Here is a 15698-nt window from a genome sequence, read left to right on the forward strand (position 1 = left end):
GCAGCTGCCAGTGGGGTACAGACATAGTACTGGCATTCATGTAAGAAACTAGGGGTGATAGTGTGGATTCTTAAATGAAAGTGTGTAGTAGTTTAGTGCACTAGCAATTAAAGCAAGGAAGGAGTGCTACAGTTCAGAGTTTGAGTTCAATTTTTTTTTTGTCCTCAACATAGGGAAGGCATTTTTTTCCTTTGGTCTGAGGAGGGCACCAGTCTGCAGACTGCACAAGGCACCAGATGATCTAGCTATGGTTCTCTGTTGCATACTACTGTGCAATTTTATTTGTAAATATAGTTTCACAACAGCAATATTTAAATTCCATTTTGGATTCAATTTGCATAAATTCAGTGCCATGATTCAGCTGCTGTTTGTCTACAAGTCACTTGAACAGCAATACCTAAACCACAAATTCAGGTACTATACTTTTCCCTGCAATCACAGAGCACAGAACCACAGAAGCTAAAAACTAATAGAGAATTAAAAATTACCAACAGAAGTTTAATAAGTGTAGTCATTATGCAGTGGCTAGGACACTGCACTTTCCTGTAGCCTCTTTAAACATACACACTTTCTTTGAGCTGCTACAATAATAAGAAAACAGCCACTCACTATCAGCTCAAGATTAAGTGAATTTCTAAATCTAGTTACACCTGCAGTGCAACCTACAAATGTGTACAGCTTAGGCAATGCAAACACTTAAGCTATTTATACATGGAAGGGCATTGATCTGTTTTGAAACAGTAGTTGTACAGATATATTTTTATGATGATAGGTTTCTCTCAGACTAATGGAAAAATGAAAGACTTTAATAAGGGCTCAAGACCATTTGAGCAGATGTTTGTATATGGTGCCTAGAAGACAGTTTGGGCTATCCGTATTATCGTGTTTAAAGTCCTTCATACTCTTCTTCATCTTGGTTTTAATAAATGGCTTAATAAAGTCCTCTGTAATGAATTGTAGAAGTGCAGGTAATCCCAGCTGTTTAAAGAATGCTTACATTTCTCTTATCTGAGGCTGAAAGTAGCTTCCTATGACCTTTGTCGGTGAGTTCTGGAACAAAATCAAAAGGTCAGTGATTGAAATCCTTATGGAGACAAAGTTAGAGAGGCGGAGTCTACTGATCCTCCTTGTCTCCACCTGGATTCATGTCTCTAGTCATTCCAAATTAAGTTTGCCATATAAAAATAGTCTGTGACTGCTGAAATGTTATAATCTAACATATCTCGCACTATACTTGACGAGAGTCTGAATGACTCTACAGCTGAAACAATGTTTACCTCAGTAAAATCTGTACAATGTCCAAATATTCAGCTATTTTTTCCCCAGTAGATAGATGTCTCTGTCTGGAGCTTGGAACTAAGGTAGAATCTAAAGCCATCCTGTTTTGAAATGACAACATCTGTCTGCTTTTCATGTGCTTCCTTGAATCAAGCCATTTGTTCTTTAAATCACTTTGGGACCTCATGAAGGCTGGTATAGAAGGTGATTAATCTCCAAACCAGGGAGAGGGGTCCAAGCTGCTAGTTTCATATTAGAGGTTAAAATGCAATGGTATCAAATGGGAGAAGGTAAATTCTAAAGTGGAGCCAGATCTTACTGGAGCAGTCAAAGCAAATATTCTATCTATGCAGAACATGTCATTTTGTTGTAAGGACTGATACATGTATTTAATTATGTCTGTTATGTGAGGGAAGGTTCAAGTGCAATAGTCAAAGCCACATATAGCAAAGCTTTTGGCCAACTAATTCAGCTGCACCTTTACCTCTCGCTCCATATCATGCTCCTGGTTCTGCCTGCAGATCCCGATATTTTAGGACTTTGTGTCTCTGTGCCCAGGACACTGTAGTCACTGGGTGTGGTGATTTCAATGATCAATGCTACTTTTGTCTTCTTTTCATGGACCACTATATCTGGTTTTCTGGTATCTATCTTTTGAACTGTTGGTAATGGGTCATCCCATGTGATATAGACTTCATCATTTTCTATGATGCTTTGTGGCTCATGTTTCCAATGTTTTTCAGCTGCTTCAGTATTATAATGTTTGCGCATTCCCAGTGCAACAGTCTTGCTACATTATTATGCCTTTTAGTATACAGTACTTCTGCTGTTGTTATATCGAAACCAGCAACAAGGTGTTCAACTGTTTCCAATTTTGTTCTACAAAACACACATTTGTCTATTTCTCCCACATGTTTAATGGACTTTGTAAACCAATGTGTATGTAGTCCACTATCTTGGGCTGCCAATATTAACCTTTCATCTTTTGGTTTGTATTCACCTCTCCTTAACCATTCCTGTGTCAAGTCCTGATCAACATGAGGTTGTTCCAGGAGTTTTTTTATACTTGCAACTATATTTATGCATTTTCCACATTTCTTGTCTTCTCATCTGGTCCTTCGCCTTATATTCTTTCTTTTGTTGTTTAGCACATTCAGTTGCTGCCTGATTTTTATCTACTTCTGGTTTGATTTCCATTCCCTCTTGATGCCGATACACTGCTAGACTAAGCAGGGAAGTCATCTTAGATTTATTCTCCTTGTATTTCAAAACTTTCACTATGTTTGGGTCTTGTGAGGTCAGCAGATATGTATGCAGTCCCATGATCGTGGATCTATATATGTAATCAGTTTCAAGGAGGCCCATCCCTCCTCCGTAATGGGGAATATATAATCTTGGTATGCACTGATTTTTATAAATCATTTGGTGAGCATGAAGCATCCTTCTTGTTTTCTTGTCTAATCTTTCCAACATGTTTTAGGGCCAGTCAATCACTCCAAAACTATAATTTAGGACTGGAAGAGCAAATTGGTTTATAGCTTGAACTTCGTTCCTAGATGTCACCGCTGTTTTCAGGATTAATTTAAGTCTTTTAAAATATTCCTTACTAATTTGCATTTATTCATGTTTTATTGCTGATCCTTCATCACTTCCCAAATATTTATAAACTCCCTGTTGCTCAAGTTATTTTATATCACATTCTTGAACTAGACTGATGTTTCCTTGGTGCTGCAGCTTTTCTGCTTTAAAGGCTGCATTTGCACATTTATTAAGATCAAATCACATTCTTATAACATCTGAAAAAGTTTTGACTACTTGTAGTTGTGCTTTCAGTGCCTCATCTGATGAACCTTAGAAGATGAGAAGTCTTTATGCTTTGTTGCTTTCTGGGAGCCAAATTATAGCCATGACATAATCTGTTAAGCAAAAAAAGGACAAAAAAGCAGTGGTGACAGAGTTACCCTAGAATTACCCCCCTTTGATTTTGTATGCCTGGAATAATAATTTGTCCTTTATCATGGATTAATTGCAAAGTGGTTTGCCACTGTTTTATGGTTGTTTTGATGTAGCTGATCAGTGTATGGTGCATCTTACACATTTTTAAGCACTCTTTTATCCATGAATGTTGGATACTATCAGATGCTTTTTTGTAGTCTGTCCATGCCATACTTAAATTCTTCCCCTTTTGCAGTTCTCCACTATGACTTTATTTAATAACAAATGATCGTTTATTCCATACAACTTCCTTTTATTAGCCTTTTGTTCTATTGCCATAATTGAGTTTTCTTCTAAATGACTTTAAACTCTGTCAACATCAATTCCAGTGTATAGTTTATATATCGTCAGAAGGCAAGTTATTGGTCTATAATTTTTAGTGTAGCTTGCAAGTTCACTGTAGGAGCATTGTTTTTCCTGTTGTTAACCAGGCTGGTGTCTGTTCTGGGTGCGCATATAAATAGTTCTTACTTATGGCTAAATCTTTGTGCAAAGATGTTAATATTTTTAGTCAGAAGATAAGTACTGCATTTGGGCCTGGGGTTTTCCAATTAGAAGCCTTTTTTAACTTTGTTTCAATCTCTCTGGCCATTACTTCATCCCATTTCATATCCTGTACATTCTAAATTCATATTCCTTCTTTTACTTCTTCTATCCATTTAGCATCTTTGTTATGTTCCACAGGATCTTCATAGATATTTCTCCAAAATGTACCTATTTCTTTTTTTTTGGCCGTCTTTCAATTCCTTTTACCTTGTTTCCAATTCTCTATAAAACATTTTTGGGTCATCAATAAATTGCTTATTTTGTACTTTTCCTTTATGTTATTCTACGTACCTTCTAAGTTTTTCTGCTTGTGCTGATACTTTTAACATATTATTTGCGATAGTGCACAATAAATCCTGATCTTTTATAATACTGTGCATTGTTTTTATTACGTCTATCTTTCTGAGTATTTTTGTTGATCTGTTCCCTCTTCTATGCTCTTCTAACAGTGGCACTTCTTGTCTTAATTGCTTTATAGTTTTCTCTATTTGATACTTCCATGATGGCATTCGATTTCTCCCAGTCGTTTCCCTTACTACCCTGTGTTCTCGTGGTAGGACTTTGTTATTAATTTGGCTGCACAGTAATGTATCCTATTTACTTCTGTTATCACATGAATCTCTATGAACAGTCCTAATTACTGTGTTCATTTGTTTTATGAAACTTCTAACTTTTTGGGTTTTATTGACCTTCTGCAGTCCATTTCTTTCTTTGATCTTAATATGTTTATCCATCTCTATTATATCAAGGAACTCTTCTCTTAGATCATTTTCTTTTAAACTGAGGGCACATTCTTTGTTCTCCATTTCCTGTGGACATTCTATGGAATTCTGTTGCTGGAATTGAATTCATCCTCAAGTCTTTGTGAGTACCTTCATGAGGTGGACCCTGTTTTTCATAAAATCACACCAAGATGAAACTGATATAGAGACTGTATTTTATATAGCATATGTCAAAGGCAGAAGTAGGTTAAAAATAAAGAAGGCTGCGTGCACAAGACTCGAGATAAAAAAGTGCCCAATCCTGATAGGCATGCCTTCTAAATAGCATGAGCCATGATCTGTCAGGCAGCCTGGAATTGCTATTTACCTTTAGCCTCCAAACAGGCTTCATGCGTCATGAATGGAGAACAGCAACAGTCATCCCTCTGTACAAGCTGGGCCATCTACAGACCCTGGAAACTACAGACCCATAAGTCTCACTAGTTTCATATGCAAAGCCATGGAAATAATTATCATGGAAATGATCAAGAATGACATAGGAAACCTCAATACAATCGACCCACCCCAGTTTGGTTTCTTCAAGAAAGGTCATGCCTACTCACCCTGGCGAACTTTTGTGAGAAGCTCACCAAAGCAACGGATGAGGGCAACATGGTTCACACTGCCTACCTTGACCTGACCAAGGCATTTGACACAATCCACCACTTGGGCATTGTTGACAAACTTAAGAGGCTAGGTACAGCCCCTTATGTCACTCAGTGAATAGTCAGCTGGCTCACAGTCAGGACCCAGGAAGTTAGAATTGGGTGGTCCACCTTTACAAAGAGGCAATTCACAGGCAGAGTCCCTCAGGGATCAGTCCTGGGACCATTCCTTTTTGGCATTTACTTCTCTGAAGTCAAGGGCAAAATCAGTGGCCTCTAGCTGACTAAATTTGCAGATGATTGCAAATTAGGTGCCCTCATGGAGTCACTCATTGACACAAATGCTCTCTAGAAAGAGCTGACACAGACAAACAACTGGTGTCAAAGCCATGGACTAAAACTAAATGCCAAGGAATGCATAATAGTGTATTTTGGGAAGTCATCTACCCCTAGTAACTATCATATTGACAACACACCCCTAAGAACTGATCCAGTAGTCAGGGACTTGGACACACACACAGACATTAATCTTACTATTGACCATCACGTTTCTACATTAGTGAGGAAATCATTCTATGTTGTGCAAGTTATAAACAAAGGTATGGCATCTAGGTCCAAGGAAGTCATTGTTCTACTGTATTTGGCAATCACCAGACCTATCAATGGGTACAATGCCCCCTTTGGTATGTACCTAACCAGGCATATCCAACAGTTGGAATGTCCACAGAGGTTCTTCACTAAAAGAATACAGGGTGCAAGTTACATGTCCCATGCAGACCACCTCAAGGCCCTATCCCTGTATTCTGTTGCCTATGGACTGTTGAAGGGAGATGTATGCCTGATGCCTGGCATGGCATACAAGACATTGTCAAACCCCACTCTGGTGGACCTCCTGCATATCCGCAAAACAAACAGCACCAGACTTAAACCTTGCCTGTGATATAAATATGACCTGCTGGAGAGTGAGGTATACATCCCAGAGACTACCCCTTTTCTGGAACAGGCTCCTCATCCATGTGAACCAGAGTTCCTCCCTAAACTAATTCAACTGTAACTTGGACAGTTAGCTGGAGAACAGGAAATTCATCCCTGGTTTGGTATCTATGTCTCTAATGGACAGAGGCTACATGTAAATGGTTTCTCTTCCAGGCCCCTGCTTGTAAATGTTTCACGTCCCAAGCCCGTACTTACACATACCAAGGGTATGAGAACTTGTTAGAGATTTGGGATGCATTGCTATGCTTAAAAAGGCCTAAGTGGTCAGTAGCCTAGTAAACACCTATGAACCAATAAAGGAAATTAGAAACTTAATTGCACTGTTTATCAGTAATAGTAAGCCTTGCACCTCTGGAACTCCCTGTGGAATTTATGGGGGATAAAATATAATTACATCAGTTTTAATTAACTGCCTGCTAACGATGTTCAAGATTTTTACTGATACTCTGTTTATCAGATTCAAAGTGAAATCAAGAGTAAAAATATAGTGTAATATTTCTGTTAAGATGGTTGCTCCAAATACCTGTTGCACAGCAGCTGAAATACCTGAGTAGAGTAAATTACCAGAATTATTACTCTTCTGAATCTTGGGGATGAAAATGGGCAATATAGCAATACCTCATAAGTTTTGTAAGAAATCTTCAAGTATTCCTAAAAGTTAAGACATCTTTCTCTTTAGCATATTACATCAGGACTTATCAAATTAAAATGCTGGTAACAAGAAGCTCTCTTCAGTTGGTTGTTAAGCACATTAATATTCCAGAATTCTTCTTTTATGACCATTTTAGTTACCGGCGATTATGATAAGAAGGGACCTGCATATCCTTTTTCATAATATCATTGTCCAAGATCACTGCTGACAATATCTTCTTTTTTTTTTTTACCTTCAACGCTTTTGTTAAACGATAGCTCCAAACCTGAATAGTATTAAATGGTACTACAGAAACGAATTAGTGTAACTAGTCAATCATTCAACCATCGGCCACCAAAATATACATGGAACAAAAATAACATGGATTCCGGTCAGGAGCATTCCCAAAACCAGGGAAGGAAAAGGGAGAGAGAAAAAGAAAATGTAATGATCAGCAGAGATCTTATGAGCCATCACTTCCTGTAAGTACCGGCGTCTTTATTATCAGCCAAAAATAACTGGCTGAGTTAGTAAAGTCGCCATACTTTTAATAACCATTTATGGTTTGAATTTTAAGCCACTGTCATAGGCTGTCTGCTCAGGGATTCCAGTCTGTTTTTGGATGGCAATCATATGATCTTCCCATGCTGCATTGCAGGCTTTATCATCGAGGATGAGGGAGGGAATGGAGGAAGAAGATGGGAAAAAAAAACAATACAGAGATATAATACTGGTCACTCCAGTAACAGATCTGAGAGATGGACATCAGCCAGTATCAATGTTAGACTGTTTCTAAAGCATGCCTGGACAACAGGCAACCCATTCCAAATCTATGCCTGGAATGATGCTGTTAGGGGCTTAAAGTAGAATTCAGGAAACCAACTCAACAAAGGAAAAAGGATTAGGAGAGAGACAATGAGTTGGATAATGTAGGAAGTAAAAACATTCCCAGCTTGTTAAACACAAACAGCTAGTCTTAACAACAATTTTTCAGAGCACAGAACTCAGAGCCCAGCAAGAGTTCATTTATTTATCTCCTATGATTTGCACGCTGTTGCAAGCATGCTTATTTAGTTAACTTAGCCTTACATGCCTAATTCAGCCATTCTGGTACCCATAATCCTATGTGCATTGAAGCAGCTTTCTGTTAGGGTGTAATTTCAAATTACAGACTACCAGTTAATAATTTACATGCTATTGATAACATGGGGTAGTATACCTAACCCCCTAAAATCGGGCAGTAATTATAAATCCACTGTATGTAGACAGGATGCAGTTTAATTATTACCATCCTTAGTCTTCATGGAATATACATATTCACTAATACACTTACTTAAGTTGCATTTTGTTTTTCCAATATAGAATACATTGCAAGAGGTGCACGTGGAACAATAAACAAGCCTGGTGCTGTTACAATCATATCTACCACGTATGGTCATAGTCCAATCCATATTGGCCAACATGAAAAAAAAACCCTGCATGAATATAAAATTTACAAAAGTCACAGGTAAAAACAGGTCTGTTCATACTCACATGTTGACATTTGTCTATGATCCTGTGCTTGAGACTAGATTTTAAACACCTGCTTTTTATGCCCACAAACATAGTAGCATCACCTAAAACTTTAGCCATGCCAGAATTACGGGTCTATATTATAATCTCAAAGGTTTAAAACTTTGAATCACTAAAAATCGAACTTTAGTGATCAAAGTCTTAAACCATCGAAACCGAAAAAAAACTAAATAGTGTGTAGGCAGGAGGGCAAGCCCCCCTGCAGCCCCCACACCACCCTACTTAAATATAGCAATTCTGAGAACACACTACATTGAAGTAAATGGAAATCTCCCCCTACGGAGATTTTCCATTTAAACGTTTGATGTGTGCTTTCGCTGTTCACGTGTCGACAATATCATATTCGATATCGTCAGACTTCGGGATTATAATATAGACCCGAGAATTACCTAGTATGACTTTCCCGTTCTTTGAATAATAGTTCCAATACTATAGTTATTTACACAGTACATCAGTATGATTCATTTAAAATAATGATGGCCGTTATTGTTATTTTTGTTCATAATAACATTTTCAGTCTCTAGAGGCTCATTATTGGATGACAGAATGTGCTTAATCTTAGTCACAATTTCAGTTGTTAAATGTCAGTCATAGCCACTTTTAATAAATAATTCCACCAGAAAATCCAGACCTGCACAAAACATGGTCTTTTGTAATTAATTTAGATGACCTAATAGCCTGATGTTTGATAATATTTTTCTTAATGTGAATAGGGTATGCATTAAAGCATAACTATAATTGTTGGTAAAAGTAAGCTTTCTATATATAACTGATGTAAACCTGTTGAACAGTTTATTTAAACACATTTCAACATTTAAAACATTTATTTTAGCAGCAGTAACTTTAAAAATAAATAAAAAAACACAGCCATTTTCAATTAATTGTACAACTCAATATTGTCCTATAAGTTATCATAAATAAAAAAAAATCAATAAAATGACCATATAGTATCTTAGAAACACCTTCCAATAAATACAAAAATATACATCCACATTCAAATGATACTAAATTAGCAAATGTTAGGACTACTACCAAACCCGTGGCTACCCTGAATATTTGCTTATAACATGAGCCATCGAAACCAAGAAATTATCATCTAACAGTAGCTCCATTAAAGAGTATACCATATTAATATAACTGATAGAAAACCATTAAAGATGAGAAAAATAGCTTTTTACCATTTTTGAATCCTTATTCTGTGAAATGATAAGGAAAACATACCAGTGGCCATGGGAAAAAAGCACAGGTTAATCTGTTATCCAGTGTAAGTCAAGAGAAAGTCTGGCTGCTTTACAATGCTTCAGTGGACAGACTTCTTTCTATTGGTGTATACTCAATTTACAAGAAGCGCATTATATATATATATATATATATATATATATATATATATATATATATATATATATATATATATATATATATATGAGGAGACAGAGACACAGAGACACACAAGTGTGTGTGTGTGTGCGCTCTTCCTCATGTGTGTGTGAGTTTGTGTGTCTATATGTTTGGGTAGTGCTTCCATTTTAAATTAAGAATGATATTTTTTCATTAAATAAGATAATTCATTCACACGAAAAAGCATTTTAACAAATGTCTGTGAGCACGTGTGTGTGTGTGTGTGTGTGTGTGTGTGTGTGTGTGTGTGTATACGTGTACTCTTGCTGATCTGTCTGTGTGCCTATATCTAGAGTTTTTAGAATGACTATTTACAGTGGACATCTAATCTTCAGTTTTTACAGCACTATCATTTTTCTCAGAGATGTACTATGAGAACATTCTATCTACAACTCTTTGCCATTATAATTTTCACAGTTTCTGTTCTCCTGAAACAGTTCTATTTATGATACGTATAAATGTTCATATTCTTTTATTAGGATGTATTTATATTATAAAACACCTGCAATACATTCCATCATCACTGTGAATTACACAGGATTTTTTTTTCAGCTGGTATATCACCTGTTTCAATTTTGGACTGCTGACTTTCCTATGTTATTTGTAGTCTTTATCTCCAGTTTTTAAATCAAACAGCCTTCTTCAGTTTTGATCACAGCAGCAGTGTTGTCTCTTTCTCTACAACATCTTTTGTTTTATTTTTATTTTCAGGCATCTCTTATATTGCTATGGTAATATAGCAATAACTCATGCCTGGGTGTGGATAATGCTGGATTTACCCACAGTTGGTGTGGTTTGGTCACGAGGGTGAAGCCCGAGTGGCCAAACAAAGCCAACCGTGGGGAAATCCAGCATTACCCACACCCACAATTGGGTCATTGCTATTATACAATGACATTATTTAAGAAAAAAAAAGAATTAATTTTCTTAAATAATGGCATTGTATAATGCCTCCTTGCTGCCCTTCCGCAGCTGTCTGGTATTCTGTGGCAGTTCTGATGTACTGCGCATGCGTATGCCTATGCAGTATATCAGAGCTGTGAGCAAAAGCAATGGAGAAAGCAAGATCTCCGTTGCTGTTTACAAACTGTTTTACTATGTTAAATGGGTTTAACATAGCGAGACAGCTTTAAAAAAAGCAACGGAGAATCTCCGTTGCTGTTTTTAAAACTGTCTCGCTATGTTAAACCCATTTAACATAGCGAGACAGTTTTGAAAAAAGCAACGGAGAAAGCAAGATCTCCATTGTTTTTTGCAAACTGTTTTGCTATGTTAAATGGGTTTAACATAGTGAGACAGCTTTACAAAAAGCAACGGAGAATCTCAGTTGCTTTTTTTTAAAGCTGTCTCGCTATGTTAAACTCGTTTAACATAGCAAGATAGTGTGAGGCAATGGAGATCTTGAGTTCTCTGTTGCTGTAAAAGAAAGAGTTATAGTATTGGAAAAAGTCCAGGCGACCGGACCTTTTTCCATTACTATAACTCTGATTTACAACGTGCACGCTGACCAATCAGCATGCGCGTTTTTGAATATTAATGGGGGGGGTCATTGTATAATATGCTTTTTAGCCTTCAGTTCATTCATAGTTGAGTTGGTTGTATTCTGAGACTCTGTGATGGAGCGTTGCTACATTCCAAAACTTACAGCCTACAATCCTCGATGTTTCTTATACAATTTCTCTTCAGTTATTTTGACTTGATGACAATTGTCTCAATTTCCATTTTTACAAATCTTCTAAATCCCCTGGCTTTTGAACTGTGTACAGTTCTCAGATTGTATAGAATCAGATATCCCCCATCTCATGCATTAATTACACTTTCACTTGTTTGTCACTTTGATTATTTCAGTGAACTTGGCATAATAATCTCCAGATATGAGATACAAGTTTTTTTTTATTTAAGAACAAGTTTGTACCCACTCTGCTTCTCAGATGACATAGTATTGAACTGGGTATGCTGTACTTTTTTCCATTGGACTGTACTTATACCATGAATTATAAATAGCTCAGCTCTGTGCTTCTTATTCTGAGTAGATATTACTAGCCAATGCATTATACCTTTTGTGCTTTCTTTGCACTATGCTATGCCCACGTGATTCACGTGTTCTGCTGAAGCATTTGTCACCATAGTTCATTTGAAAATATTATTTTTAGAGGTTTGAATGTTAAGCCTGAGCAGAACTTTTTTTCTTTGAAATAAAAAATAAATCTATAATTCTTTCCTTACTAAAGATTTTCACTTGAACCAGCCTCTCACTGTAACATTTTTGATAAATGCATTTCTCTGGACTACATTAAGAAAGACATAATGGTACTCTCAGAATGCATGACCAAAGCAGGTATGAATCTAGGTTTTAGCAGCGCTTTACCTTCACTTAGTATGATGCCACTATACAAACAAAACCTATTGACTTTAGCAATTGGATTAACTTCTGGTGCCATTCAAGGGGGCACTAAAAAATATCAAACTGGAAAATGATTGTAGATGGTCCTAACTGCTTTGCCAAGAATGACCTGCCACTATCTCCACAGGCTAAACCCTTATCACTCACAGTACCTTTTTTTGGAAAAGTCAATCTTCAAAAGCTTCTGACTTAACAAGCCAAAATCTGAATAACAGAAAGGTATTGCTGCCCAATTCTAGGAGCCTTGACAAAAAAGTCATACTTACACGCACATCTTAGTGCATGCAGCATCATAAAGACCTGGTTCATGACCATTGAACACACCCCATCAACGCAGTGTTTCAGCACCTACCACATGTTCAGGACCACCTCACTAGAAGAAGGCATTAAAGGTGGCAGTGTCTCTATATTCAATAAAATAAAATATCACATACAGGCTTGTTAGACAGGATAACAACCTGGAACTCTTGCATGTCCAACTCGCTGCTTAACAAAATCTTTTATCAAATCATAGCTAACCATACGACCCCCGCTGCGTTCCCTTAGCCAATACTTCATACTTGACTAATATGGAGTCCCCCTGCATTATTCCAAAAACCTTTCTCCTAGGGAATTAAACTACCCATCCATTCATTGGGAGACATATGCATCCCTTAACATGAATCCCGACATATTTTTGGACTTCATAAATGGAAACTCTTTGGACCAGTTAGGACCAACTACAGAAAGCAAAATCTTGGAATTAGTCCTCACCAGTATGTGTCAGCTCTTTTGCCCAAAGTTGTAACTTCTACCCTTGTCAATCATCAACAATCCCCTTTTCCCCATTTTCTATATGGGGTTGGGGTGTTGTGTTAACTGTCACCATCTCTCTCTATTCAACACCACTCTCCTGCCTTCTTCAATATTTCTGCCCAACTGTTACAGGTCTTCTCTCACATAATCCACCCTCTTTGCTGGATGCTCTTATTTCTGCCTGCCTTCTTCCTGTCGGCCCCAAATCTTCTTCACCAGATTGTCTTCTGCTTTTCTGCACATATAACCTCCAATAAGGAAAAATGGCAAATATGCCCGAACCACCATAATCTGTTCTCTTTGACCTTTTCTGCAATTGGAGCAACTTTGACTTCTGCTCTGATGTTGTCATTTCTTCATCTGTTCCACAGTGTGCATGCTACCACCCACCTCAGGCACTTCTTCATCTCCATTACCTCTAGCTTCCTTGGCTGCAATGCCTTTGCTGCCCAGGTTTCTGTACCATACAGTAATACTGTTCACACCACTATTTTTACATCTTACTTTTCAGCTTCTTTGGCATTCTTCTGTCATACACTACCACTGATACACTGTGTTACTATTTGGCTTTGGTCTCTCTGATTCTAGCTTTGACCTCCTCATTCAGACTTCCCTTCTCCTCAATCACCCCTCCCAGATACTTGAAGCTGTTAACCTGTTCCACTATTTTCCTTCTATCTCAATTCTCAGCTTCTTCTGAACTCCACAATGTGCTGCCATTACCACTGTCTTATCTGTGCTCAGTTTCATCCCATGTGCCTTCAGTTTTACATTCCATCCCGCTATCCTTTACTGAAGTTCTTGCTCAGAGTCTGCCTGTACTGCCACATCATCTGCATCCAGCAACTTTGTTGATCTGCCCCCTCCTACCATAAATCCTTCTTTTACTATATTATAACTCCCAGAAACAATGCCCTGCAGTACACAGAGTGAATAGTACATTATATCAGATACGCAGACATTGAGAGGATGTAGCCAGTCTTTTAGCAGATAAATTTAGTTATAACATTAATCCCTTTCATCCCCTACATTCCCAGGTCACATACCTGCATCCAGACACCTCCTTGAGTTTCCCAAGAAGAAGTCCTCAAAGCATTTTCCAAGGCCAAGAACACTGCTTTTGTGTAGCCAGATAACACACCAGGCTGCTTACTGACCAGCCTGAAACAGGATATGTCATACCCCCTACAGAGGCTGTTCAACATCAGTTTGCAAACATGTTTTGTGTCACAGGAATGGAGGACAGGAACAGTCATCCACTGTGCAAAGCTTGGGATAACAATGGACCCAAGTAATTATTGATCCATAAATATGACCAGTCTCATTTGTAAGGCCATGGAGAGGATCATTATGGAATTAATAAATAAGGACACAGGTACCTGCAAACTCTTGATCCAAGCCAGTTTGGTTTTGTCAAGGGCAGATCTTGCCTGCTTAAGCTGGCTGACTCCATTGAGAAAGTTACTGAAATAATGGATGAGGCAAAATCAGTTTATACCACATATACAGACCTCACAAAAGTGTCTGACACCATCCCACACTCAAGTGTTGCTGACAAACTCTCTCAGATAAATGTTAGTTCTTACATAACTCATTGTATAGCAAATTGGCTCACAAACAGAACCCAAGGAATTAGGTTAAGTGACTTTACCTCATCCAAAAGACCTGCCACTAGTGGTGTGCCCTAAGGTTCAGTCCTTGGGCCACTGCTCTTTGGCATTTCTTCTTGGATGTCAAAGCTAATGTAAAGGGTTTGTAGCTGCCCATGTCTGCAGATGACTGTAAACTGGATGCCATCCTAAACACTGCAGAAGATACCAAGATCTTCCAAGAGGACCTTTTCTAAAGAAATAGCTAGTATCATAACCATAGGTAAAAAAAAGCTAAAAAATGAATAATAGTCCCCTTTAACAAGCATGTCGACCTCTGTAGCTACCTATTACTTTGACAACACACCCATGAAAATTGATTTATTATTTTGGGACCTGGTAAGCCATATGGACAACAAACTGTCCTTCATCATGCATTCACAGTTGTAGGAAAGTCCTTTCTCATTGTGCAACTTATTAAGGACATGGTATCTAGATCCAGGGATGTGATCATTCCACTGTACTTATTAGGCCAATCATTGAGTATAATGCCTCCTTTGTTTCTTTCTTGTCCAAACTAAAACCTTGATATATCTAAAACCTTTTTCAATAAAATGTTAAGCGAGCAAGACAGTAGGAAACCGCCAAATGAAATCAAATACAATGAAACTTAGCACTTTCCTTCTTTTAATATCAAAAACAAGAACATCTTCAGAAAAAAACAGACCCACAATTCTTTCATTACTTAAATAGTGACATTAACAAATCACACGATCAATTAATTCTTACAATGATGAACTCATACAATACGAATTCATAAAAAGTAATCAGGCAGCTACCTTTAAAATATGTAACTAAAAATAATAACACATAAATGATCAAAAAATATACCAAATATACACTAAAAAGAACTGCACCTTACTGCAAATGCTTACTTTCAAAAAAATCACTTTTAATAGAAAACAAATAAAAACAAACCCCTGTGGGTTAAAACAATTTTACACACAGGTTAAGCACTTTTATCTGCTAACTGCAGACTTCATCAGAACAGTGAAATGTGTTTAGCTCCCCCCTATATAATAGATTTTTAAAATAATTAAAGATCTAATGGGAATGTTCAATCAGTTA

This window comes from Protopterus annectens, chromosome 9.part0, assembly GCF_019279795.1.
Source record: "Protopterus annectens isolate FY-2018-M chromosome 9.part0, PAN1.0, whole genome shotgun sequence".
Lineage (NCBI taxonomy): Eukaryota > Metazoa > Chordata > Ceratodontiformes > Protopteridae > Protopterus > Protopterus annectens.